Raw genomic sequence first — 24,584 nt, 5'->3', positions numbered from 1 at the left:
TCAGTAAGATAGAAATGTAACTTAAGTGCTCCTACCTTTGCTAACACTTATAAAATGTCCTTGACAAACCCATAAAAAAGTGTTCTAACCCATGCAAATTGTTTCAGCACATAATGCATTTTTAATGTATATTTTGTAGGCACAATAACACAACTGCTTGCTTGTGCCTTGTGTCTGAGATGCCTAAGCACAATCGCCCACCCTCAGGTGTTTTGGAGTAAACAAATACACACTGGCTACTGTGCTCTGTTACAGTCTGACTCTTTCAGGCACATCGTTTTTCATATACCTGCTGTATTGAATTTCTCCAGGGGTCTCCAGGAAACTCTTCCCTCCTGATACAATTGTGACTTACAAGAGTAATGATGTGTTGAGTGCACACCTTTACAGTGTATTCAAATAGAAGAATTTGTAGCCCATAATCTGGTGCCATGATTTTGACAGGCACCTGTAGATCTATATCTTGGTATCCTGCCATTAGCCAGATTTATAATCATGGGTGTTGTGTTGTATAGATATAGGAGTGGGAAATTTGCTTTGGTGATCATATTATAGGGACGTTTCCTTACTTTAAGCACTAAGCTGTTAATGTCCAACATGAATTGAATAAGAAATGATTGTTTCTATACAACCATTATATAAAGTTACTTGTATTATAGCAACATTTCATTTTATGTTGCTTAACAAAAGTTGTCTAGTGGCTGCATGAAATCCGACAGGATATTAGTTTCCAAAAGTGAGAACATACTGTCTGTTTCTTACAGACAATAATCACCAGCCCACGACAGATACTAAACTAGTTATACAAAAGACAGCTTGAGAAAACCCTCAGTTTCTTTGTTTTACAATGAAATCATTTTCTATTCTTCCAATCGCTTTTGTGAAATCAGTGCATTAAAAAAAAAAAAAAAAAACAAAAGGAAAAACTCTTTCCATGCAGATGCCCTGAGCATGCACCCAGCCCGTGTTTATTTGTCCAGATGACGCGTTGAAGTTGGGTTGTAAGAGTTAAAACTGCTCACAGCACTCTCTGACTGCTCCGGCTCCACAGGCACGTTTTCAGAGCGTCACTCAGAGCTGTCACTCTGGCTGGGGAGTCGGTTCAGACTCCTCCATGTTGAGATCTCACCCTAAATGCCCCCTTGTACAAGTAAAAGCATAGGAAAGTGTAATAAAGCACAGTGAAAGCATAGTAACATGCTCTATAGTAAAGTGTAATAAAGCACAGTGAAAGCATAGTAACATGCTCTATAGTAAAGTGTAATAAAGCACAGTGAAAGATAAGCATAAAGTGTAATAAAGCACAGTGAAAGCATAGTAACATCTATAGTAAAGTGTAATAAAGCACAGTGAAAGCATAGTAACATGCTCTATAGTAAAGTGTAATAAAGCACAGTGAAAGCATAGTAACATGCTCTATAGTAAAGTGTAATAAAGCACAGTGAAAGTTAAATCATAGGTAAGCATTGTAAAGCAGAGAGAAGTATGGTAAATCATATTAATAAGCATTGTAAACTATTGTAAATGCATAGTATAACCATGGAAGAAACAGCAAAACACTGTGCTAAACTTTTATAAGGACCCCCCTAGGGGGTTATTGCACTGACTCTTTAGAATATTATATTTAGAATTCATTTAAAAGATATTTAAAAACAAATAACCAATATAATTGGGTAGTTAGAGTTAAAAAAAAAAAAAAAAAAAAAACTTAAGTAAACACATACTTTGCTTCAGTCAAATATCCAGCGTGAGAAAATGGCTGGAAGATGTCACTACAGCAGACAAACACTCCATTTTCTATGTTGAAAGAGTACGAAAACACAGTGGGAGTTAGAGTCAACATGTCCACTTCTTACAATCTGCACCATTCATACTTAGCCAATATCATTCGAGTCTTCCTGAAGCAGTGCTAGATTTGCCAGGAAATCCATGAAAGAGAAGCAGGAGGCATGCCGCAGCTGCTCTTCAAACTACAGATAGTGTTTACAAAGTAAAAAAATAATAATAATGAAATGTTAATGTCACATTGTGTTGGTATTGGTGGTATCGTTGCAGTGCTGCTCAGCAGGGAAGACTGAGTAGGAAGGAAGTACATAGCAGATTGATCTCTGGGAATATAAAGGCAATTAAGAGACCATTGAGGGAAGCTTCAACTCAAATTTCATGGCTTTAAAATAGCCCCCCCCCCCCTTTTCTTTTTTTTAAACAGTTGAAGTTTCCCTTAAGGCTTTGAATTATTCTGGTCTCATTTCTTAAGTCGTTCCTTGGATACTGCTTCAGTTCACATGTTCTTTTTTTTCCATTAATGTAATTTGTGTCCAGACTTAACTTTGTTCAATGACTCTGTGGGTTTATGGTGGGATTATGGAAAATCTTCGTAATGAGAAGAAATAAATAGAACTTGGTTTAAACAGTGACTTGATTGTTGTTTATATATATATATATATATATATATATATATAAACTAGACCAAATGTTTTGACACCTATGTGGAAGATTGTCTGCGAAAATAATATATTGTTTTCAAAGTTTAATCGGATTTTCTTTTTTTTCATTTAATTGGATTTAAATGCTGTTTCTAAAAAGTGATTATTCCAGATTTTAACAATGTAAAATGACAAAAACTGCACCCGTGTTCATGTTTTAACTATGAACAGAGGTTTAGCATCACATTGCACTGAGCTACCTAGCTGGTGCTTCGTTATTATTTGGCAAGTGATTTCAGTGTATTGTCAAACAATCATTGCTGTTGGAATTGGTGCAAAGACACCTGTCCTGTGCTACAAGCTGTGGCATGTTCAATGAGGCCAACAAAGCTGTGCTATTCTGTAACCACGGTAACCCACACACTTCTATATTGCAATGACAAGGGTAAGGAAATTAATTATCACGCACATCAATTTCTTTTGTCAGCAAAAATGAACAAAATAGAACATTTCATTTATTATATAGGATTCAACTGCTAGTTACTGTACCTCACATCCATTGTGGTTCTGGACATGTTATATCAAATTATTTATTTATTTATTTATTTATTTGTAAATACAACCTCACACCAAATAGATTATATCTCTAAAATAAGCTTGCTTTTCCTCCCTCAAATGTGTCACCTTGTAGATTCTGTATAAATATATATTCTGTTTAAATAGATACTCTTGGAGATACAATCTGGAAGACATCACTTTCAACAATGTTGTGGTTGTATTCTGTTTTAGACACAAGATGGCGATCACAGCGAAGTTTATCCTTAAAACAGTTCATTCATCACTGATGTAAAACTACAAAAATATTGCTTCCTGCATTGTTATAATATATATATATATATATATATATATATATATATATATATATATATATATATATATATACACTCTAAAAAAAAAAAAAAACTGTTAAGTTTATTTTGGAAAACTGGCCATTAAAAAAACAAAAACAAAAAACATGCTGAACAACCTAGTGTATCACATCTCTGGATTAGAATATACTAGAGGCAGTAATATACACTTCACAGGTCACTCCTTATATCTGGAGAATTGTTCATCTAAACTTGGTATGAACACTATCTGTCATAAGTTATTGAGAATATGAGATTCTGGGGATATAGGGAGTGTCTGTCTGTCCACCCATCCATCTGTATGTCATACTTATTCACACACATACTTGTAACCAGTTACAAATGAAATCTTCAGTGTTGTAGGGATTTTTTTTTTTTTCTGGACAGCTTAAGGGTAAAAAAAAGATATAAAACAGCAAAATGAAACAAAGGAGGATTCATTTAAAATGCTCTTGCAAAACCTTTGCCTAGGAAAACTGTAGAGTTTTCTTAGAAACTTAGAAACTTGTATGGTATCTTGAAACTTGAGACTGGTATGACATATATTGACTTGGTATCAACTTATTTTTAAGTGTACAAAAAAGAGCAGTTTTAATAGTGTTTATTTAATAATTACTCAATGTATTGAACAATAGTCTTCTCATCTACTGTACATCCCATCTGTTAGGAAGTCCATTGCAAAGTGTTCATTTGCTTGTCTTGCTTCATCACGCTGGAATAACCTTCTAGTGGAAAAAAAGGGCAGAAATGTGTTATTACAACACAAGAAGAAATCCAGCTTTGAATTCTGCTCCTCGGCTCATAATGTGCCTTTCATCCGAAGTCTTTGCCTTTCCTGGACTAAAACAAACAGGTTTTTGTATGCAAAACTTTTATTATTTTAATAAAAGTTTATGAGCAACCACATGAATGGTACTTATATTACTTTAAATACCAAATTAATTCTATGCACACCAAAAAAAAGATGTGGAAGTAAAGAATATATTTGTACCGATTGTTAATTGTTTAGAAACATAATCAGTTGACTCACTTATGTGGCTAAAACACAAGGAGAATCAAGCCTGTTTTTTTTTTTTTTTCAAAATAAATAAACAAAGTAGATATTGTAAACATCATTTAACTATCATTTTCAAACTGAAATACATGTGCAAAATAGAGAGATGCTGTGTTTGCTGCTAAAGCATGAGGGAGGGTTATGAATGAAAGACAAACAAACACCATTAGTTATTTTTTAATATTGCAGCACAAGATAAGGGAAGCGTTATAAATTTGGTAACGTTGTTATATTATTCAGTTGTTTAAAGTAGTATAATGCCTATATTTCTGTCAATATTTCAACAAACCGGATTGTTTTAATTTAGATGTAATTCATATAATGCCTGAAATTGCCTAAATTCTTCAGAATATTTACCTCCTGTGCCTATAATAATATCTACACTTGGGTTTCTTTGTCACCTGTATAGGGCTGAATTAAATGTTTTCTACACTATAGTTGCGCCTCATACTAAAGGTTTATTTTAATTTGTATAATTTGCCCCTGGCTTGAAGCCTGACATGGTATGTGTAATGGTCTAGTTAGAATCCCCTCGCCACTGAACTTTATTCGCCTGCTGATTTCAATTTCTGGTCTGCTGTTTCACAGTCGTGCGTATGGTGCATTGGGTTAGTGTGGAATGTTCCTCATTTGGAAATACCATTAATATTCATCATTCTCTTTTTAATGAAAATCGTGTGGTGGAGCTGGGCATAGCCCTGAGAACGGCTTTATGTTGCTGAGGTCATGTCTGTATTGAGACAATCAGGGAAATTTAATCTGTCACCCATTGCTATCAAACACATCCCCATTAACGCACCCACAGGGTTGGGACAGTCTGGGGTTAGTTCGCCTCACCGTGATTCAGCAGCCACTGCAAGTCCGGCACCAGACAAGTCCAGAGAGCTCTCTTGTTGGGCCCTTGCCTCCAGGGGTCAGTGAGCTTGGTAAAACTTATTGCTTAAGTTTTGCTTAGGACCTCATACTTTCAGCTTTCTATGGTGGCAACATAAACCACAGCATATGTTGCTATACACCATGTGACTTTATTCCAGCCTTGTGTAATTCAATTTGGATTTGCTATTCCTTTTTAACTCTGTATCAGTAATCTAGTATACAATGTTATAAGTTAAAATATGAAGGTTAAAATATATATCTTCTATTTGACATCTGAAGAGATGAAGAGCTTTAAATACGGCATGCCAGACCTCAGCACAATCATTGTAATATGCAGTATTCAAAACATAATGACATTATAAAAACTTGGGTTCTATCATTTATTCCTCATGGCCTTATGATGCTGTTGAAGGATTTAATATCAAATTGATTTTATTATTATTATTATTATTATTATATTATTATTATTATTATTATTTATTAATATTATTATTATTATTCTTTAGCTATGCAGTTACATCTACTGAACAATCCTAAAATTAATCCCAAAATTGCTTGTTTTTCCATACAGATTTGGAGCAATAACATCATCTCTTAGTCATGGGGTGCAGCTTTAAGGGAATAAACGTTTCCTGCTTCCTTTTGGGAAAAATATAATTTGTAGATATTTACAAAAGTCTTGATCTTATCATAGTGTGTGCGTGATACTCCTTTTTAAATATTTGTTTTCTTATAACTATTACAAGTGAACCATGTAGACATGTAGTACATTAGAGGCATTGGTTTTCACTGTTCCCCAGGAAAGCTGAGAGATTAGGATACAAGATCAACAGGGCAGACTGACTGCATCTAGTCACAGGAGGACACAAATAGACATTAGTACTGTTAAAACAGCTCACAGTGGGAAAATGTGGTGGTGTGTGTTGTGATGTGAGGTTGGGATTTTATTTGTGACCTTACTAGGATCGAAACCCCCAGAGCTAAAAAGCATGTCGATCTTTTGGCCTGGCCCGGCATTTCTTGGGCCACATTTCCATGAAAGCAATCTATAAAACTCAATCTCATCTCCTTCTAATATTAAACTTGGGCTGCAGCCGGTTACATCTGCGCTTCATCTGCAACCAGACATAACACAAAAGTCAAAGTTCACATGTGTGTATAATGTTTTTTTGTTTGACTGCTTTTTATGAATGAATTCACAGCCTGCACTATTTACCTGACAGTATATTATACTTACGGGCTGGGTTGAGCCGATATATTTGTCTCTGCAGTTGAAGATTTGAAGCCAGTGCACTGGACACTCATTAGGTACATAACTGCCACCATTAGGTAATCTTTCACCAAGGGAGCAATGATCATCCTGCCAACCCTGATAAGAGAAAAGAAAATTGACAAAACCTTGTTAGCACTCGTAAGTATTATTGACATTCACAGTTACAGTTGCATTTGGGGTTATTTATCATTCATTAAAATCTAAAAACAGCGGCTCTTTATTTGCTAGTTGCAGTTACAGTCTGGGATACAGATTCTCTGACTGGTTAGCTGCTTCATGGGTTGTACACACCGCTGTATGTCCTTACTTTCTTTCATCATTAAGTGTTTTATGTTCAGGCAGTTTTTATTTTATTTTTTCCATACCCATAGTTTTACTAAGTGATTAGAGGACATCCACAAGAACTGTTGGCATCTGTGCTGCCTTGCCGTGCTCAGAGGTCAGTCAAGAAATCATGGCAGGAGCTAGGCTGGGAGCCCATTTCCCAGAAATCCATTTGACTGAAATGGTGTGCACTAAGGCTGTTACTAAATAGGAGAATAAAACTTTCACGTTATTGTACAATTATTTTTCTTTTTAGTCCAGGAGCTAGATACACTGAACAAAAATATAAACGCAACATGCAACAAGATTTTACTGGGTTACAGTTCATATGAGGAAATCAGTCAACTGAAATAAATTCATTAGGCCCTAATCTATGGATTTCACATGACTTGGTCAGAGATACCTTAAAAAAAAAAAGGTAGGGGCGTGGATCAGAAAACCAGTCAGTATCTGGTGTGACCACCATTTGCCTCATGCAGCACGACACATCTCCTTCTCATGGAGTTGATCAGGCTGTTGATTGTGGTCTGTGGAATGTTGTCCCACTCCTCTTCAATGGCTGTGCGAAGTTGCTGGATATTGGCGGGAACTGGAACACGCTGTCGTACACGTCGATCCAGAGCATCCCAAACATGCTCAATGGGTGACATGTTTAGTGAGTATGCAGGCCATGGAAGAACTGGGACATTTTCAGCTTCCAGGAATTGTGTACAGATCCTTGCAACATGGGGCCGTGCATTATCATGCTGAAACATGAGGTGATGGCGGCGGATGAACGGCCCGACAATGGGCCTCAGGATCTCGTCACGGTATCTCTGTGCATTCAAATTGCCATTGATACAATGCAATTGTGGTCGTTGTCCGTAGCTTAAGCCTGCCCATACCATAACCCCACCGCCACCATACGGCACTCTCTTCACAGCGTTGACATCAGCAAACCGCTTGCCCACACGATGCCATACACGTTGTCTGCCATCTGCCCGGTACAGTTGAAACCGGGATTCATCCGTGAAGAGCACAATTCTCCAGCGTGCCAGTGGCCATAGAAGGTGAGCATTTGCCCACTGAAGTCGGTTATGATGCCGAACTGCAGTCAGGTCAAGACCCTGGTGAGGACGACGAGCACGCAGATGAGCTTCCCTGAGATGGTTTCTGACAGTTTGTGCAGAAATTGTTCAGTTGTGCAAACCCACAGTTTCATCAGCTGTCCGGGTGGCTGGTCTCAGACGATCCCGCAGGTGAAGAAGCCGGATGTGGAGGTCCTGGGCTGGCGTGGATACACGTGGTCTGCGGTTGTGAGGCCGGTTGGATGTACTGCCAAATTCTCTAAAACGACATTGGCGGCAGCTTATGGTAGAGAAATGAACATTCAATTCTATGGCAACAGCTCTGGTGGACATTCCTGCAGTCAGTATGCCAATTGCACGCTCCCTCAAAACTTGAAACATCTGTGGCATTGTGTTGTGTGACAAAACTGCACATTTTATAGTGGCCTTTTATTGTCTCCAGCACAAGGTGCACCTGTGTAATGATCATGCTGTTTAATCAGCTTCTTGATATGCCACACCTGTCAGGTGGATGGATTATCTTGGCAAAGGAGACATGCTCACTAACAGGGATGTAAACAAATTTGTGCACAAAATTTGAGAGAAATAAGCTTTTTGTGCATATGGAAAATTTCTGGGATCTTTTATTTCAGCTCATTAAACATGGGACCAACACTTTACAAGTTGCGTTTATATTTTTGTTCAGTGTAGTACAGGACAAAACAAAAAATGACTGGATATTTGTAGCACTGAGGGCAAATACATGCACCTCAGTTGCTTCGTTCTTCTTTTTAAATATTAATAATGCCAAAACATAAGTCAAGAAAGACAAAAATTTCTTGTCTTCAGTTTTGTCTAAAATGCCATAATTTTTAAAGTTATGATTTTTTTCACTGAAGTAAGAGGTATCAGAAGCACAGATGCTTTAAAATGGGTATTACAAATATAGTGCTTATTTTCAAAGTATTTTTACTCCAAAGAGTAGATTTCTCAATTTTTCAACTGGGAAAGAAAAAAAAAAGCCTGGGAAAGTTATATAAGTTTAAGTAAGTTAGGCTGTTTATTTATCATTTTGTAATCATTTTACCTATTTCAAACATTGAGTAGCCTTCCTATAAACTTATACAACTATCAAAACTTTATTAAATTGTCAGAGTATAAACAATCACTCTGACATCTGGGGAGGTCACCGGAGGTCAATGTTCGCTGCCACCGCGTTTCCTGAAGTGAACTTTAAGTAAACCAGGAGGGAGCTCGACCCCTGTCTGCTTCCCAACATACAAGCACCTAGACAGAGCCAGCCGTCTGTTCCCGCTGAAATCGGAACCAATCGCTCCCCAGTACTGGCAGACAGCATAAACTGCCAGTTTATAGCATCACAATGTTCTGTTTCTGATGAGCAAAACTAAGGCTCTGGGCGACAATGAGAAGGGCAGGTTGGGAAGGTACAAAGCTCCCTTGTTTGATGCACTGCTTCCGAGGCAGACCAGCTGAAATGGAGTAACTGTGTGGAGTGTTTTGTTTTACACTGCGGCAGGAGTCATATCCACAGTTTACTGCAGAATGTAAACCAACTGTGAGCCGGAGACAGTAACAATTGATATGGTAAGTTCAATGTTTGGTGTTTTTTAAATACTGCAGCAGAAAGGATTGTGTTTAATTTAAGAAATTGTAAAAAATGTATCATGTATTATTGTTTGAGTAAACCCTTTAAAATAATGAGTTTACTAGCACAGTTCACTGTAACACTGCTAATTAAAAAGAACGGTTAGTATCAGTATAAAGGTTTTCCCTTATTACCTACAGTATGTGTCTTTTCTGTGTAATCAAAAATTAACAAATATTTACAAATTCCTCAAATTTCATCTGAGATGGTAAGGGAAAACATGTAAATGTTTATCTTAGGGGCAAGCACTTCTGCAAAGTATAAGCCGACTAAGAAACAGTAAACCATTAGGAGGAACAGTGAAATAATGCTGATGCAATCTGCCATACAATTTTTCTAAACAGCTGCAGGTAGGAATCCCAAGTTTGTCTTAACAGATGATGAATGTGGTAACCCTTAAGAATACAAAGCAGATTTCTAATCAAATTGTTAGGTAGGAATCTTCAAAGCCAAATTAGTACAAATAAAACAAGTACAAATTTACACAATTTACATTCATGTATAAAATTGAGCTGCAGCACAGTATTAAAAACATCTTTGTGCTGGGTGAAGACACCCCGCTGAGGGGTGGAGCGACCCCCTGACACAGAGGAAGAAAGGTTGGACATGACTTCCTGTCAGCTCAGCAGCACCTTGGCACCCTAGGCCATTAATGAACAGGGGTGACAGAAAAGGCTGGGGAGAATTCTCCAGTGTTCTAGTTCCTGTCCAGTGTCTCACTAGAGAGAGATACATGTAATAGCAACTGAAGAAACCTTACAATAACTTTACCCAGGTGTCCAAGCTGCCACAGGTCTGTAGACCTCTATGTCCTCAGTTGTCCCTGTATGTTTTGGTATTCATCTTACTTCAAAAGTCCCTCCTGTATTTATATGCCTTTGAGAAATAAAAAAACACCTCGACTAAATATCAGACACTTTTGAGTGAATAGAATGTCCTTCGTGGAAATGGTTAATTTGTTTTGCACATGTACTTAACTATAAAACACCATCAAGAGACATGCAAATCCCAGAAAAGGTTTCTGAAGTAAATAAAAGCTGTATCCATTGGTTACAAGTCCGTTTCAGTCACAATGGACAACACAGCAGATCTAAAAACAGAGGAGCCAGTATCCCATCAAAGTACTTCTGTGAACCTCTGTAGCAGGGCAGAGGAGTGCCCTGCATATAATTAATGGAGGGAAAAGCCCTTCTGTTAATTGTATTATTGTGGGGGTATTATGATTTAAAATGCATTGTGTTGTGTTTATTTAGAACGGGTGAATGTGTGTTATTTTTTGGCAGAGAGGAAGGGGTTAAAGCCCCATCCCACTAAACTGGTATGGAATGTGACCATCTCCAGATTGATTCATTTATTGCTTATCTGGAGATGGCCACATGTATAAAGACCCATCGCTTTGGCTGAATGTGGTGGGTGTTTGAGAGGATGAACAAAAGTAAGAGAGAGCATCCACCCACAGTCCTGTGTCACAGTCAGCTTCCTGGTCTGGGCACGTCACCATTCAGCCGTCCTCTTACAACCTCACTTAATTTTTTTTTACAGAAAAAGGGAAAGGCCCAATGTATTTTTGCAGTAGAGCACAAGCCAAAATTATGCACACATGTTAAACTATAATCTCTAAAAGTGTTATTATTTTTAATACATTAGTTTATACTACTAGTTAATGGAATAACACAAAGAAACATATATACATTAACCTTACCTCTGTATATGTAATATTTATAGAATAATCTTGGCTTATCACAGTTTTTTTTTTTTAAATAACAAACACATTGTAGCAATAGATTGGAGCAATGTGAAACACATACAAAAAAAAAACCTATAAGAAAAATCCAATTTGATTTTACAAACTATAAAACAAAATGATGTTGTGTTCATGTGTATAACTTCAACATCAGCATTAAGGAATGCTTATTAATTAATCAGATTCCACAACAATGGCATTATTCTGTGGAAGAGCAGTAAGTGTGCTGTAATATTTTCCACCACATGTATCATTACATTTAAACAGAATGAGCATTACAAGACATTAAGGGCAGTTTGGATGGTAATTTACCCTAAAGGCAGAGAGTTTAACTGCTGGATATACAAATACAATCAATTAACTACACCATGGTTGGTAATACAGTACATCTGCTAAGCAAACCCCAATTAGTGCATCTGTAACACTTCACATCCACAAATTGATAATGAATTCCCAGAGGAATAACTGGAATATTCTGAAGTAATTCATTTTTCAGCCCTGTTAATTTATGTGGATTTAATTACCTATATTTATTCAATGTTCCTTTGTAATGAATTATGCTGATCCCATGAACAGTACAAGGCATGCATTCAGCAGTGTTAACAATGTTAATTCATGCATGCCTTACAAATTTTATCAACATAATTTGTTACAAAGCAATATGAAATGAATACGGGTAATTAAATCCACATGAATTAACAAGGGCTGAATTCAAAATGAATTACTTCAGAACTCAGAGGACATGTAGAAGATATTGAGGTGTTATTCCTGCAATATTCAATTGAATTTCATCGAATCATTATTTTAAGGTGTTACCAATGTATGCATGTAGAAGAGCAGTATTATTTCTCAGCTGTTTCTTTTGGTTTTTTGTTATGCATCATGCACACATTGTAATATAAATTAATAGATAGTTTCAATGACATGAATTTAAATGTAGTTATTAATGGCATTGATTTTTATTTCTTATCACTTTACAAAGGTTAGGTATACCGTCCTATCACAATGTGCTCCTGTCTATTGACACAGTCCTTTGGTAATTTCTGATAGTTACAAGGATTGTTCGTTGCCTTTTGCTAAGATGTATCTTTTTTTTCTTTTTTTTTTAAATAATAACTTGTGAAAAGCCACACTTATTTTAATTATATAAATATTACATGCAATATATTTAATGTATATGTTTCTCAGTGCAGTCCCATTAATTATTGTAGGAAATATTGAGGTACATTTAATGTATATGTTTCTCAGTGCAGTCCCATTAATTATTGATAGGAAATACTATAGTCATTACTGGTATTCATGAACATTTCCATTTCACTTTATAAGTAGAATCAGATGTAAAGCATTAATGTGAGCTTAGTGTTTGGTACACTGCACTAACTCTTAAGTCTTATATTGGAAAAAAAAAATTATTTGTAATGTGGAAGCAAGCCAACAGTCTAATGATTTCCATACAGTTGAGAATACTCCTGCTGCATGTTCGTGAATGCAAAGGTTATTAAATTTGTTTCACATTGTCTTTAAAGCTTTGTAGGAAATGTGAGCAATTGCCAGTCCAAACTAAAACAATTACCAAACCTCCGGAGCTATGGGTCAGAAACCCCAGGAATCTGAGCACCCTGTAAATGGTTCAGTCGAGCTCATCACAGAACAGGCTTCACTAATGTGAGTCTTTAGAAATAAAAAAGCTATTTTTTTTTACCAATTTCCTTGAGCTTTTCAGTACAAACTGTGCAAACAAAAGCAATAGTATATCCATGGAGGCATTGTGGTCCAGTGGTTAAAGTCCAGGGCTTGTAACCAGAAGGTCACCAGTTCCAATCCCACCACTGCCACTGAATGACTCACTGTGTGACCCTGAGCAAGTCACTTAACCTCATTGTGCTCCATCCTGCAGATGAGATGTTAAATCAATGTCCTATTGTAAGTGACTCTGCAAGTAATACACAGTTCACAGCCTACCTCTGTAGAGTCCTTTGTAATGGTGGGCCACTATGAAAGGTGCTATATAAAAATAATTATTGTTATTGTCAGAATGAATTGTACACACAGTAGTCTTTGGCATTGCTGATCAACAAGTACTGTTAGCACATCTATACAGTATTTCACTACTGCAGTTTCTAACCAAGACAGGGACATGAGAAAACAGAGACAAAAATGCTTCTTGATAATGAAAATGTTTAGCTTGAAGTGGGGAAAGGACTATTCTATTACTTAAATTCAAACTCATCAACAGATTTGCTATTATTTAAACAATAACTTGTAGTTTATCATTCTTTTCACAGACTATGTGCTTGGCCATGCCTATTTTTCCCTTTCTTTCTCTATGCTTTTCTACATTGCCATGGTTTACTGATTTTAAGTGCAACATCATAACATCCTTTTCAGAACTTAAAGCACCCCTCACTATAGGTCTCAGAATCAAACCTCATATGTTCCATATGGTGCATATAGTCACATTACAGTGTAACCCTGTGCAACAATCTGCGTCTAGTGGATATAAACAAATGAGGCATTTTGTATAACCAATAGGGTTAGAGGGACAGGTTAATGTTTACACTGCGGCCAGATGTGCTTAGTTTAGATATGATTCAGAGAGCTCCACTGGGATAAAAGGGGTGCTATGAAAAGTCACCATTGTGGTAATACTGAAACAGAACATTATGCCAAGAGAATTTAAACAAGAAGAAGAGTGCTTTAGTAAGGATACTATTTCATATCCATAATGAGTTGCTATATAAACTTTTATAAAGGGGTGTGGAGGCTTTATCATCAAAGCATTTTTGCTGAGGGTTTCGAATGCAGAACAGTTGAGCGTACTACAAAGACCGAATGGTGTTTTGTCATCCTTTATCTGAGGCTGGTTAAATCTCGCTGGTGCAAGTGTCTCGTTTTCCGGCACTGATCCCATGCCAGAACTTGAAAGCCCTCTCATTGGACAAGGCCAAGCAATGTGAACAAGCTGACAATTGTTTTGATCCATTCTAGTAACGTTTGGTTAGAGGATGACTTTTTTATGGACTGCTGTCTGCTGCATTACCTGGTTTTAATCAACGCTGTACTACTCATGATCATGTGTGAATCATTAACCACTGATAACATTTGTGTGTCAAAGTAGTTGAAGGTCTTCATGCAATTCCGGTTGAATCGCTACTGTTACACAAGTGGGGGTTTAAAGGACTGTGGCAAAGTGGTTTGCAGTGTGCAGGTGTAGAGGTGATGCAGTGCTCAAGACAATAACAAACAACAAATCACTGGTGAAATGGTGATTTATTTATAATTCAAAGTCTGATGACAACAGTAAAGAAATGGAGGTCTGGCAATACACAACAAAATGTATTGCATTGTTCAATAAACACCAGGGTCAGTCACGAAGTCCAGAGTGAATGCTGTAGTGTTCATGGTGAAATACAATTTTAATCTGTGAACATTGGTGCAGTGTCGTCTGGGTTTGTGCTGTCTTTAAGACAGCTCCAGATCATGCTAGCCGTCTAATAATAACAAACATTACAATTAGGCGATACAAAAAATACAAAACACTCATGGTTATTTTACACTCATCCTTCAGCGGTTCTCTCGTAACCATTACCACTTCCACTTTTATACCTTCAGTCACGCCCCCTTGGTTAGCAACTTCAACAGTTTCTCCTCCAGTCCACGGTTGCCACATCTCTTTCCCTCTGGAGCGATGACTTAATGTACCGCAGCTGTGCCCCCTTTCTGGATGGCTGATTTCCACCTAACCCTGGGAATTAATTGTCAGACCATCCAGTCCAGGGCCCTCACAGGTCAGGAGGGAGATTTATCACCAAGACTCATTCTGTCTCTGTCACAAGGACTCAATCACATTTATTAAGGTCTTTGTACCAAAATGCATTTGGCACTGTTTTATTCAAAGAGGAATAACAAACTTAATGTTACAAAATAAATTGATTAAAGAGGAAATGCCTTAATAAACCCCCATTGGTGGGCTTTTTATAGGGAAGAAAGTAACATTAAACAGACAATAGGCTTTTTTGAATTACCAGAAGCCCTAGTAAAATTTGTATTTGTTATTATTGTCTTGAAACTAATTCTACTAATTGAGTATAGATGAAGCTGGAAGGTTGGTAATTGCCATGATAAAAGAAACTGTAACCAATATTTAAAAAGTACATTTTGAAGAATACAGCTTATAGAAAACCCAAATAACCTCAGATCAATTGCAGATCAATTTATTTGCTCAGTGCTGCCCAGCTGGGAAGTACTGCATCTTGACTTGGCTATCCAAAGTAAATAATTATATTTACTTGTGTAAGACAAGATCAATTTCAAGACTCAACTATATTTTTTAAATTATTCTTAAAAGCTTTTCCGTTATTATCTCAGTGTTTCAACATTGATCTGCATGTAACAACATCTATTTTTCCCAATACCTCTATTGATCTGATCCCACTATATAATATTATATAGTTAGTTTGCTTTAGCAAGTGGCTGATGTTTGCAGGCTGACATGTGTAATAACCAAGTCTTTAAAATTCGCTCATTATTAAAACAAGGAAGCCCCACTATCTTTCAAATTGACCTGTCACCTACACCTCTGTTCATTCAATCTTTTCACATCCCTTTCTCCACTTTTCATTATCCCACCAGGGGTGTCTATCATCTCGTACAAAGTAGCAGACCCCTTAAACCGAGTGGGTTTGAGGCCAAATATTTAATCTTGTACCATACTCCATAATCAAATGTTTGACCTTGTACCATGCTCCATAATCATCAAATAAATACCATTCATTTCAAAGCCTGTGCTTTAGAGGTTTGTCCTGCACATTAAAGAAAGTAAATATAAAGATTGTTTATTTTAGGTCCTCATCTGGTCCTGCATCATCAAATAGTTCCTGATATGTAGTATACTGAATAACAAGAGTGTAATCCTTCCCATGATGTTTAGAACATGCACACTCTAACGTTGTGAGAGGACAATATTCAAAATAGAACCGGGGATTAGCACACAACATTCAAACTTACAAACATTTTTGGGGCATCTGGGTGATTTTACAGCTTGGCAGACACCCAAAACCCAAGTCAAGCTCACAATGGTGGGGTCTCAAGGTCACACTGACTCAAACGGCCAATGTTGTTTCAGACCATGATTAGCGAAGAAAGCCACAGCAATGTAGGAGCGAGCACCCCCCTTGTTTTCAAACCTTTTCCTGCCCTCAGTGAAAGGGCCCTTTGTTTTCTACTTTTCTTCATCTGTAATAAAGTCCAGTTGTACATAGTTCTAGCTGCATCAACCACTGAAAGATGTACCTTTACCTAATGGCATTTTCTTATTACTGTTTGGCTTATAGGCAAGCTGGATGCAAGGAGCACAATCTAGTTCATGGATCCATAAATAATCATCTATAACCTTATTATTTAGGATGCTGTCAGCAACAATCAACAAGGCAGTTTATTATTTCCCAGTGGGGACGCATATCTGTCCCCAAGTACGTATGTTATTGTGGCAAAGTGCCCGACCCTGTGTGTATTTTGTGTTCTCTGTTGTGTGTCAATGTTGGTGTATAGTCAGTGGTACACGGGATATAAACGGGTCTGTGTAACACGAGTGTTTAAAATGTATATGTGTATTTAGGCACGAGGATTTCACAGCACTTCACGTGCAAGTAAAAAGTAATAATATGTGAGCACGGGGAATTGCACTTTATTAATTTACATGCAGTTGTACCGCGACTCCAATTGAATGATTGATTAGCAGTTGAGTCTCTGTACAGATGCATAAAAGCAACATGTTTTCACCCACTCGTGGTTGTGTGTTCGGTGAGTGGAGAACGGGATTGGAGACGGAGGTAATAACGTAAAGTAAATAAGTAAATATCGCTCACCGTGTTTTGTATAGTCCGTTTTGTTTGTCTCTTTTGTTTTGGCTAATGTGTCGTGTCCTGTGTGTTTTTTGTTTATTTTCTGTCTGTTCTGTTCACTCATTAAATGCTGAGTGAAGCCATTCGCTCAGCTCCACCAAACTCCACCTCTCTTTTTGTTTTTTTCCTGTTTCTGGTCTGACGTCACCCACTGCAGCCATCTTTGTGACAGTCATGTACAAGTTATCTATATCTAGAGAACTGCATGTCCAAATGTGATAAAACTAAAACTATTCTTTGACAGACAGCCTCCATACACCATAAAAACTAACGTGTGACGTAGTGCAACTCCACTGTATCCATGACGACAGGATATGCAATCTTGATCTGAAAATATAATGTTTACTAATAGATTCACTGCCATAAGATATTCAATGATGCTTAAAAATTACTATACTTAAAATGTCAGAAGTTGCCATATGGTCTCGCTGTCAGTAAGTTCTGCAAGACAAAAAGGATACTGAGTATAATTTATTTTTAATTTATTTTACTTTTATTTTAGAAGGGTTTATTCACGTCTGCCCCAGATTTATCAAATGTGTTTTGCTTCCATGAGGTAATAGTGCCTTGGGTGCCATGCTGACACAGAGCTTCTTTTGTTACCTGTCAACCATGATAAAATGAATGAGAAAAACAAGCTGACCAGATGGAAAACTGAAAAGTAGGTTGAAATGCATAGAATGACTGGTATAAACTGTCTGCCATACACACAGTGTGCAGGCGATATACAATATTGGCAGTGTGATTGTATCAGACTGCACACAACGCTGTTAATTTCAGAGGTAAATCTTTGGGTATATTCATGTCCATGTTCTGCTTTTTTTTATATTATTAATTTCTGTGCAAATAAACACAAAGAAAAAGGCCAGTAGAAATTGCAAGGGTTTAAGTTTTTCAAAATACAGAGCTGCCTCGATATTTCACGGTTGGATCTTTCACTAATTTGGTTAATTCTCGGTTAGGCCATGTTGACAGGACAGTACTGTTATTAGCTAACCTGAGCTTTGAGGGATTAGAGAAGAAATCAATATTACAAGTAGCAAAGTCACCTCTTATTTGTGTAAGGGGCAGCTTTTAAGCAGTTTTAAGTTTATAACATGTTAGGATTCATTGTGGTAAACTAGTATAATACTGCATGTGCCCTATGAAAACTAATACACGTAATTTGTCCTGCTTTTGGAAACAGTGCAATTTAGCATGTGCAAATTTAAACCTATTGTGAATCTGGCCAAATCCTAAGCAGCCACACAACCTCACATGTGGTTGACAATGTCCCTTTCAGACCTCCTGTTTAGCTGAAATAGTTCCTAAAACACGTTTTGGTGCAATTAGGCTGACCTTTCCAGATTCCACATCTGTGTCTCTGCATGTTGTCAAGATAGCCTGAAATTATTGTTTTAATGCAACTCTTGCACATCACATCTCATTAATCATTGCTTTAAACATCAAGGTACCCTTTTTAACCCTTGCACAGATCGTATTGCTAACATGGCATAATTTGGTCAGTAAATTCAGTACCAGAACAAGCTAAAGTAACCAAGGACTTTGATAATACCTGCGATCAATAGAATACATTGTTGTGAAATTCATAATTGCCAAATTGTTGCAGTAAAATTTGTTAACACATTGCACAATCATACCTCTTCTCACAGCCAATAAACTCTCTATATAACTTTAATTTAAAAAAAAAACAAAACATTGAAGACTTAAAGCAAAGGCTTAATACATTTGAAACAAAAGCATTTAAATTTTGTTTGCTCAAAAAATCCTTTAGTGTATCTTGGGCAGCAAATAATGAACAATATGGCCTCTGAATTGGTCTTTGAAAGGAAATGCTTGTTTTAGATCACGTTAAAAGTTATGTAGTACACTAACTAAAACACTGCTGTGCTGTTTTACATTGCCTTCCCTGTCTCCGAGCCTCCAGTCTATGACACAAGGATTATACAACCACCAGCTAGTCACATCATAGGAGGTAATTGCTTCCATTTGTTGGCTAATTGATTAAACCCAGAGAGACGGGAGTGTTTTAAATCACTGTGGAAAGCTAAATTTAGAATCATGTGTACATTCCCAATGTGTCCTGCCTCCCCTGTTATGCTTTTTGAGGCTTACATATTGTCATTATGATAAGTTCTTTATAAATAGTGTTATCGCTGATAAGACTGGATATCAGTATACCGTGTTAAAAGCAGAGCAAAGTGTAATAAAGGAGAGTAAAGGATACAGTTGTGTCAATAGTATATGCAGCATAATAATGCACAGATCAGTATGGTAAAATAAAGTCTGCATTTATCCACAACGTATGTGAACTATAACGCTAGTTTACAATGTCTGAGGTACTGCCATTATACACTAACTGGCCTAGAAATTGTGGTTTTGTGCACATTTTTTGATTACAGGAACACCAAGAAGAAACATGCAGGCAATTATTGCCATGCCTCTTGTGATGTCATTGTATTCCTTCTGCTATCCCATGATCACTGCACACAATTGTAAACACAGCTTTTACATGTGTTCCTTCTGCTATTCCATGATCACTGCACACAACTGTAAACATAGCTTTTACATGTGTTCCTTCTGCTATCCCATGATCACTGCACACAATTGTAAACACAGCTTTTACATGTGTTCCTTCTGCTATTCCATGATCACTGCACACAATTGTAAACACAGCCTTTACAGGTCCAGTGACCTCTATTCTAGATGAAACCAGAAAAGCTTCAGTTCACCTAAAACAAAAAAGCCAACACTATGCATTGAGATGGAACTCCACAAATTAATTTATAGTTACAGCATTTATATATACAGCTATGGCCAAAGGTTTTGCAGCACCCTCTAAAATTAACACATTTTGCTCATAAAGTGAAGTGAAACCTGCTCAATAATGTTATGTTAACATGTTGAATTACATACAACTTTGTAGTTTTACATTTGTTTTGTAAATGGAGAAAGTACGGTAATCAAAATGGACAGGCACCAGGAATAACATGAGTCATAAACGTGTGTTGCACTATTTGTACAAGCCATTTGTACTGTTAATCTCCAACTGATGTTTCCAGGAAAAACACAGTGGTTTGATTAATACAACCTGTATTGTATTTTAGGGGTCTGGGAGAGAATAAAACAACCAATAGTACTGTAGAGTTTTATTTTTATTTCCAGTACAGCTAGAAAATCTATTTCATTTGTCAGTGTAAGGGTAATTCTAGTAATGGCCCTCATTTGTAAGTTTAATTTGTGTGTGGCATCAGTTCTCTGTATATTCCATTGCTGGATTTCCTATATGCGAGTTTTATACAAGACATGCTTCAAATCCTTAATAATCTTTGTATCCTTCTTGGATCTCTTGCCCTAGCAATGTATCTGTGTCTCTTGCAAGAGGAGTAGGGCTATCCGTTTTTACAGCACTTTTATTTGTAGTTTTTTTGTACAGCGTTTTATTTTGCATTTTTGTATAGCTTGCTGTGTGTCCTCTGTGCATTACCATGGCTGGTAACGTCACATGACCACCTTTATTTACTTTAGAACTGTGTCTGTATAAATAAATCCATCTGCTGGTGTTTCAACTCCACCTCCATTGTGTCTCTGCATGCTTGAACAGCGGCTACCAGGGTTGCCAGAGCAAAGTGAGAAAAAAAGCCAACTGGATTTGAAAAAGTAGCCCAAAAGAAGCACAACCACCTTTCTATGTCATTTCCGGTCACATGAACATTAAATTGTCTATATCACGTTATTCAACTTTTCTGACTTTAAAACAAATACGGGATCCACGTGGCATGCAGGATGCACACTATAGTCTAAATTTCTCAGGTTCGAATCCAGACTATGTCACAGCCGACCATAAAAATTTAAAAATAAATAAAACTAAAACTGTCAGGCAGTTTTATGGCTCCCAAGCCCCAGTATCAGTATCTGTCTAAGCGTGTTTAGTTCTCAATGTGACAAGTTTAAAATCAGCAAATTCAACTGTTCCACAGAAGAAGATTTTGAAAGTTTTTTTTTTTTTTAAATGCGTCAGGCAGCCATCTTGTTTAACACGAGTTTCTTAAAAGTCAGTTGTATTGCTACAGTGTCAAGGATGATGCTTGTGAAGTTTCAAGTTAGTCAAGTAAACCGTTTGTCAACTGAGGCATTTTTAAATTTCAGATGTAAACATACACCTGGTGGCCATCTTGTTTTATAAAACATAACCATTTTGACATATTTGTATTCCATTGTTACTGGGACAATAACTACATTTGTTGGCCAAACGGTGTTCAAATAGCAGCAGTTTGCTGTTAAGGGCGAGTTTTGATAAGATTTCTGGCAGCCATTTTGAAATTCAAATTTATCACAGAAACTTCTGCTTCGCAAACTTTATGCGGGTTTAGACGCTGATGATATTTGACAAGTTTCAGATCAATCGCTTCACCGGTTCCCAAGAAGAAGATTTCGAAAGGTTTTATCGAAAAATGCGTCACGCCGCCAATTGCAAGGACGCAGCAGCAAAATTTTTTCAGCATCTGACAGTCAATTTATCCAGCTTGTTAGCTGCCAAGTCAGAAACTGATCAGTCACACAGCTTCGAAGCAGCAGCAGTTTAAAGTTTTGGGAAGAAAAAAAAAAAACTAACAATAATAATAGGCTTCCCAGCATAATAGCAGTTATAGTAAAACCATAATATTTTGACCCGGGCATACTTACAGTATACTTTTTTAAAAAGAGAGATAAATGAGAAAAAAGAAAAAGGTGCCGTATGTTTAAATTATAGGCCACATTCTAGTCTACCTAGAAAATGTATTTAATATGGTGTATCAACTACACATGGTGCAATTGTCAATTTTATATAATAATTTAAAATATTGTTTATAGTTCTGTATTCTGTTACATTTTAGTGATGCCTTTCACTTGAGACACTGGGTTATGCGGGTCTACAATACCTTCCACTGAGTGTGAAGCTCTTCATGTGACTCGGCATTGGCGAGTGAACCTTACTGAACAAAATGCTTCAAAAGGCTTCACTTTTCATTTCAATAATTTTCAGATGTCATTTCAGAGAATAATGGTGCTGTCTTTGCTTTAAAATGTGCTCTATAAACGTAGGACGAGCAAATGTGCTAAGTTAGTTTTATATTTCATAATACTAAATTAGTCCACCTGAACAGGATCATCTCCTGTCCGATTTGGTAAGCTGAAATCACGATCTTGTTTAGTCCGATTTAGCGGATGATCCACCTGTGGTGATTATCGTCTGGTACGCTGCAATCGGGATTAACAAGTGTACTAACTTTAGTCCAAGCAAGTGGAATAAACCTGCTTAATTCACTAGTTAGAAGCATCAAGTGGACTACCTTTGGTACGCTGCAATCGACCCCCTATGTCTTACAGAGAAAACAAAAACCTGGTAGATAATGTGTTTTGCTTTTGTATACAAGAACTATATTTAATTAAACAGACTTTTGCAGTGTTAACCATTTTCAACATAAGCGACCAAGTATGAAAAGAAGCCCAAAACATAGTAAAAAGCGACGAGGTAAAATTGTAAGCGACTCTGTGGAAATAGAAGCCCAAATCGGCGGTTTTAAAACGGAACTGGCAACCCAGGCAGCTACCCATACACGTGACACGAGCATCACCCTGTCACAATCATTCAAGCTTAACCCTTTGATTGTACAATAAGATTGTTGTCAAAGTTCATGAAACTGTAAGTGAACATTCAGAACTGCATAACACAGTAACACAAAGGCAGGTGTGTTGCTTTGTTTACCAAGCAGAAGATTACATCATTCCTTAAGACACTAGAACAGCAGAGGCATGCTCCTGTCTTGTACAGTACATAGAGTATTTATTCCCTCTAGTTCTCTTTCCGTGTGGCAGACAGGCACTGAACAGTTAATTGAATAGAGTGGGCCCTGGGCTGTCGGTATGGATGAATAGTTTCTAAGGAAACAAACCCAGGAAAGAAATCATTTCAAATTGCTTGCTCTTCGGTTGACTGAGTGGAAACTCCATTAAAGTGAAATCACATTATTTCTTCTGCTTCGAATTTTTAGGATTTTAAGAAATTATTTTAGTTTGAAGTCAAAAGGCATACTACACTGTGAATCTTCTTTAAAAAGCAGAATAAAAAACGATTCAATGGTCTGGATGGTTTATTATGTTTGACATGTGACATGTACAATTTAAATAGTGCATTTTGAGTATTTCTTAGTTTAGCACATTTAGTAACCCCACAGTAAACGTAAAATGTACATTAACGTACCAATGTAAAACCTGACTGTACAAACTGTACATATATATATATATATATATATATATATATATATATATATATATATATATATATATATATATATATATATATATATACACACACACACACACACACACAGTACTGTGCAAAAAAGTTTTAGGCAGGTGTGAAAAAATGCTGTAAAGTAAGAATGCTTTCAAAAATAGACATGTTAATAGTTTATATTTATCAATTAACAAAATGCAAAGTGAGTGAACAGAAGAAAAATCTACATCAAATCCATATTTGGTGTGACCACCCTTTGCCTTCAAAACAGCATCAATTCTTCTAGGTACCCTTGCACAAAGTCAGGGATTTTGTAGGCATATAGTCAGGTGTATGATTAAACAATTATACCAAACAGGTGCTAATGATCATCAATTCAATATGTAGGTTGAAACACAATCATTAACTGAAACAGAAACAGCTGTGTAGGAGGACTAAAACTGGGTGAGGAACAGCCAAACTCAGCTAACAAGGTGAGGTTGCTGAAGACAGTTTACTGTCAAAAGTCATACACCATGGCAAGACTGAGCACAGCAACAAGACACAAGGTAGTTATACTGCATCAGCAAGGTCTCTCCCAGGCAGAAATTTCAAGGCAGACAGGGGTTTCCAGATGTGCTGTCCAATCTCTTTTGAAGAAGCACAAAAAAACGGGCAACGCTGGGGACCGTAGACGCAGTGGTCGGCCAAGGAAACTTACTGCAGCAGATGAAAGACACATCATGCTTACTTCCCTTCACAATCGGAAGATGTCCAGCAGTGCCATCAGCTCAGAATTGGCAGAAAACAGTGGGACCCTGGTACACCCATCTACTGTCCGGAGAAGTCTGGTCAGAAGTGGCCTTCATGGAAGACTTGCGGCCAAAAAGCCATACCTCCGACGTGGAAACAAGGCCAAGCGACTCAACTATGCACGAAAACACAGGAACTGGGGTGCAGAAAAATGGCAGCAGGTGCTCTGGACTGATGAGTCAAAATTTGCAATATGTGGCTGTAGCAGAAGGCAGTTTGTTCGCCGAAGGGCTGGAGAGCGGTACATGAATGAGTGTCTGCAGGCAACAGTGAAGCATGGTGGAGGTTCCTT

At 37.2% G+C, this 24,584-nt stretch overlaps 1 protein-coding gene across 2 annotated transcripts in view; it reads right to left on the bottom strand.

The window, feature by feature from the left end:
* The window catches only part of LOC121316705 (SH2 domain-containing protein 4A-like), a 69,424-nt gene that overhangs the window by 20,282 nt on the left and 24,558 nt on the right, over positions 1–24,584 (bottom strand). Inside the window, exon 2 of one of the 2 annotated variants that reach the window (XM_041251787.1) lies at positions 6,502–6,633. The gene's annotated coding sequence lies outside the window, so the exon portion shown is untranslated. Of the gene's footprint in view, positions 1–1,724; positions 2,418–6,501; positions 6,634–24,584 lie in introns of those variants that run through there. The other variant, XM_041251814.1, reaches the window with a different exon arrangement.

Source organism: Polyodon spathula, chromosome 1, assembly GCF_017654505.1.
Source record: "Polyodon spathula isolate WHYD16114869_AA chromosome 1, ASM1765450v1, whole genome shotgun sequence".
Classification (NCBI taxonomy): domain Eukaryota; kingdom Metazoa; phylum Chordata; class Actinopteri; order Acipenseriformes; family Polyodontidae; genus Polyodon; species Polyodon spathula.
The sequence above is the reverse complement of the archived record's forward strand: the minus strand, read 5'-3'. Positions and strand labels throughout refer to the sequence as shown.